We start from the raw sequence: 5,090 nt of genomic DNA, 5'->3' as shown, positions 1-5,090 counted from the left end.
TGATAACGCTACTCTACGCTAACTCTCCCAATGTTAGACCCAGGTGAAAAAAGCTTCTGGGGGGGTGTTTGGCTCGAGGTCATGGTGCAAAGGACCCTAGGGTGAATTACTCCGAACCATCACTTTAAGTAGTACTCCCTAGGAAACGAACACTTTCCTGGGTGAAAGGGTGTTTCTCAATCTCAAGAATGCAAAGTACGGAAAGTACTGTTCTTGGGGAGAACGTTCTTGCTGGTTGTTCTTGGAAGAATGAACTTGCAAGTTCACAAGCACAGAAAACGTTGTTAACAGTTTGAAACGATGCGTTCTTCCTGTTATTGCTCAACACTCCCAGCACAGAGGCTACCTGCAAGGCTCCAAAATAACAGCTCGATATAAAAACCACAACAATATAACCACTTTGTATTAAAACAATCTCCGGACAAGAAAACCTCATAATGCTACAGCTATTGCAATAATATTGAAAAATAAAACTAATTGAGCTTTAATGTTATTGTTTATGGTTTAGCTCAAACACCCCTCACTTATTCAAAAGAGTGCACAGCAAAAATTGGAGTGTTGAAATTTCAGGGTTAAACATTTCCGAGTTGATTTTCACTCCCAGAGTGTAATTTTAACACATTCCGATTTAAATGGTCTTCAGTGTTGGAGTTATTTGACAGAGTTGATCATGTCAGTGTTAACTAGTGCTGTCAGTTAAACGCGTTATTAACGGCGTTAACGCAAAGCCATTTTAACGGCGTCAATTTGTTTATCGTGAGATTAACGTTTTTTTTGGCCTAGCAAACTTTTTAGTTTTTTTTCACATGCTGTTGAAACAACTAGTAACGTTAGAAAAACTACAACACCACACCGGATCTAGCTAGACCGGAAACAAAACATTAGGCACGCTGCACACACTTGTTTGGGCTTGCGAGCCGGCCATAGAGTAGTACATACCTGCAAACTAGTAGCTTTTCGGCGAAAATCGCCATTTTGAATGGGGTCCGAGACCCGGTGCTAATACGGCACCGGTGCCTTAACGACCGTTATCTACCTGACCGAATAGCAACACAGATTTCGGTGCCTTATTTAGGTGCCACTTAAATGCCTGCGCTTCTCTCTGATGCTCCGAAAACGGACGTTAGAGGGAACTGAAACATCGCCGCTTGGGACACTAGTCAACACTACACTTAGGAGCAGGTAACGTTAGCCTAGCGTTAGCTAGCAGCTGGAGTAAACAGGGTTAAAATGCTGACAGCTAAACGGTGTAAAGTGTGACTGTATTTCACCGGATAGGATTCTAACACCAGACTGTAGCTGCCGTTGTCTGAAAAACAGAGACTCAGCCTCGCCAGCCTCGTGATGCATTCAAAGTTGTTGTAAAATACCCTTTTCCCATCCAGTGGTTGTTTTACGCCATTTTGTGTAAACTTTTTATTGTTTTATATTTTTGAACATACAGAACAGACAAATACAATTGAACAAGGTGCCCGTTAACCCCGTTAACATCCCCTGATGGGTATTTTTATGAAATATATATTTTAATGGGAGGGAATTACAAATCGGCTTCTTGAGCCATGTGTCGCCAATGCGCGCATTGGTTTGAATTATGTTTTTATATTTTTTATTTGCTCGCACGATCGCTTCCCACTGCCAGGGTTGCAACTGAAATAATAGGCTAAAGCAACGACAGTTTATGGAAAGCACAAGTGTAATCATGGTCAGATCTTGGTCCTGGCTGATGGGGAAGTGATATTGGACTTGTGATTTAAACATCTACAGCGTCGGCTATTTTTTTTGCCAGCTTTCCTTCCTGTTTTAGGAAGCAGTGACTGTATTGCGTTTTCCCTGTAAAACCGAGTCTGTGTTCTTCATATTTATGTAGAATTATAATTTGCTCTTCTTATATATAACATAAGCGGCTCTAGTAGAGGTTTGTGATTGGTCGTGGTGCGCAAACACCGCCTCTTTTATGTGAATGCGCGCGCCGCTGGATTGGGAAACCCTGAGTTGACTGAACTAGTTGATAACCAGCGTCGTGATACAGCTTATGCGGGACCGCGGTTGTTAGGTTAGGTGAAGCCGGATAACTGAAAGAGATCCAGGGCATGTTGATCTTGCTTCGTAGTACAGGCCTCAGGATACAAAAGGATTGGTAGGTTTGGGATGAGATGTTTAGAATGGCTTAAAATTTTAAAGTATTTCCTGTAGTAGTAGTAGTAGTAGTTTAATATATTCTTTCTTAAAGGTGGAAGACTTCCCTCTCCAATTTGATGACGACACATCCTCCAGGCTTCATCAGAAATGGGATTTGTTCTTCAAGCCAAATGTCATTAAGAGGCTAAGCGGCTCACATCAACACCAGAGTTGCGTCGCTTGGTGCAGTCAGCAGAAAGTCCCCCAGGAAGTGATCTTGATGAGGCAACAAGTGAGTTGTTTTTGTTTTGTTTATTTTAATACATTTGCTATAATTGCAATTAAACTATAACTGCAATAATATTTCATTTCTTTATTCTGTGTATCTCTGAACGTTGATCTGATTTTTGGGATAAATGTGACTAACAGATGGATGACTGTTTTAAACTTTCTCATAATGCCTCCCTGTTCTCATTCAAAGTTGAAAAGTATTACATTTGAAGAGTTTTCAGTTAATTCTTGTGACTCTTTGTCCTCAGCCTACGACCAAGAAATGGCTTCCCTGTTGTTGCTGTTCTCCTTCCACCAACTCCAGGGGGGACTGAAGTCTCCAAAAATCAGTGCATGTTATTATATTAAGGTGATTATAATAATTTGTCACGTCACCTTCTTAGCCACATATGTAAATGAGGGTTGTTTAAAAAGTGGATGGAATTGTACCATACCTCCTCGCTGTTGGGCGTCAGAAGAGCAAAAATTGACGGCTTCTACACCACCATGGATAAGCATCTCATCCCATGCAAGGCAAACCGCTCCCTCGGGGGCATGTGATGAACTTTTCAAAGCACATTTTGTATTTAATTTGTCTTACGATGTGGCACATGTGAATTTTTACACAATCCTGCAAACAACAGTGTATAACATTGATGTGGGGAAAATGAGGGAGTCAACCAGAGTTAAAGACTTGAGAGCTTAACCAGCCAGTAGCACTCTCACCCTGTGAGTAAGAAGCTAGAACAATGCTGACCTGTTTCATGCATCAGAAAAAAATTATCCCAGCAGTCAGCAGCTGATTTCACATTTAAGAGTTGAACATGGTTACTATCCTGGACCCAAGTTCAAATTGTTTTGTTCTCAGCAAGGCTGTAGGCATTAGTTCCTAACATAAGCAGGTTTTTGGAAGCACCTTAGTGTTCATAGCAATGTTCAGAAAATTGCTCAAACTTCAACTGTTGCATGTTTATCTAGTGAGCCAGTTGCAACTACATCTCAGGTACATGCTTCGGAGGACCAATTTTATCCACAAAAATCAATGTAGCTCTTCCAGTGTTTCTTCTGAGAGCAATGCTTCAGGACTTACTAAAGATCCAACTAAAGATTATGCTTATCACTGGGAAACCTTCACCCTCAAACAAAATGAGTTTGGGCCAATTAAATCTTTTCTCTTCAGAGATGAGAATGTGGTCAACAATGAAATGTTTGAAACCATCTTGTCAAAAGATGTTTTCTCAACTAGTTGGGTTAAAGTTGATAGTGTAGACTATAAAGCTGGACTAGTTATTTGCAGTGCAATGGAAGAAGACATGCCAGTTTTTTGTCAAATAAGTGATGTACTTTTGCTATTTACAGAGAATTTTGATTACCATCATCATGCATTCAGAGTATTACAAAGTGCGGAAAGATGTCTACTAAAAATGTCTAGGCTTAAATTTCATAAACCGTTTGATAATCAAAGCTCACAAATAAATGTTTTTGAAAATTATTTTGTTTATTGTGATTCATTCTTAATATAAGCATATATTAAATTAATTAATAAATACTATTAAAAAATTAATTTTAACATTTTTTCAGTGTAGATAATTGACACTTTAAGGAGTGAAATTAACACTACCCAAATAGTTAAATAAAATCAACTCGGAGCAGTGTTAGTTGTCTAATCCCTTAGGGCCCTATTTTAACGATCTGAAACGCAAGTATGAAACGCAAAACGCAAGTAGCTTTGTGGGCGGATCTCGGGCGCTGTTGCTATTATACCGGCACGATAAATGAGTCTTGCGCCCGACGCAAATCTATAATGGGTTGGTCTGAAGTAGCTAGGTGTGGTTTGGGCTTAACGTGAAAATAACCTATCAGCGCGTCATCTCACATTCCCTTTAAGAGCAGGCGCGCTTGTTCCATGGCAGATTGCTATTATGACGGCGGATAGTGTTACTTTAACTCTGTTTTGCGAGTTAAAAAAGGAACTCTGGTAGAGTGTTAAATGTTTAACTATTTTGAAAGTGTTAATTTAACTCTGGAGAGTGTGGACCTATATAAACCCTCAAATTGTTGTGTTGAAATCAACTCTGTGGAAGTTAATTCAACACTGGACTTTTTGCTGTGTGGAATCCCTACTATTATTAGTGTATAAGTTTAAGTCAGTTTAAATTTAAAAAATAAACAGGCATATGCACTGGTGTGTCCTATGTGTTCCTATTAGTGTTATGTGGAATTATCATTTCTATATTATTGTAGTGCACTGTATATGCCCAGGGAGATGGAAATTAGAAATTCAAATTATAAAGGTTGGTGTCTCCCCTTTAGTCTACATAACATGTTACCACTTTATGTACAACTGTTCATTTATCATACAGACTTTTGAATTTAGTGATGAATAAGATTTGTTTGTTTGTTTATATAGGATCCTCATTAGCTCCTGCATTGCAGGTGGTATTCTTCCTGAGATGCTGAAGATGGCGAAAATTGTTAAAATTGTCCCGTTTTTGGGCTGTCTATGTACTGGAAATCCGACCATCGTTGAATGCCGAAAAGAATGTTGGGATACAGGTGCTGCCAAGTTCATACAAGTTACCAACCAATGCATCCTCGATAAAATGGGCGTGTCAAGAACATTTCCGGGAATCTTATCTGTTCTTGGTGAAATGCGAACTTGTGTATTGGGACAGTACTTTGGCAACACGAGATGACGTTTC

General features: G+C 39.4%; 1 long non-coding RNA gene across 1 annotated transcript; it reads left to right on the top strand.

Annotated features, from left to right (window-relative positions):
* The first annotated feature begins 2,106 nt into the window (after window positions 1-2,106).
* Window positions 2,107-3,850, top strand: LOC120556693. The gene is made up of 3 exons (XR_005638886.1): window positions 2,107-2,137; window positions 2,231-2,410; window positions 2,658-3,850. It is a non-coding gene; the product is annotated as an uncharacterized LOC120556693 (long non-coding RNA).
* Window positions 3,851-5,090: the final 1,240 nt, after the last annotated feature.

The sequence above is a fragment of the Perca fluviatilis genome, chromosome 4, assembly GCF_010015445.1.
Source record: "Perca fluviatilis chromosome 4, GENO_Pfluv_1.0, whole genome shotgun sequence".
NCBI lineage: Eukaryota > Metazoa > Chordata > Actinopteri > Perciformes > Percidae > Perca > Perca fluviatilis.
Note: the sequence above shows the minus strand (reverse complement) of the source record. Positions and strands in the feature narration are given on the sequence as shown.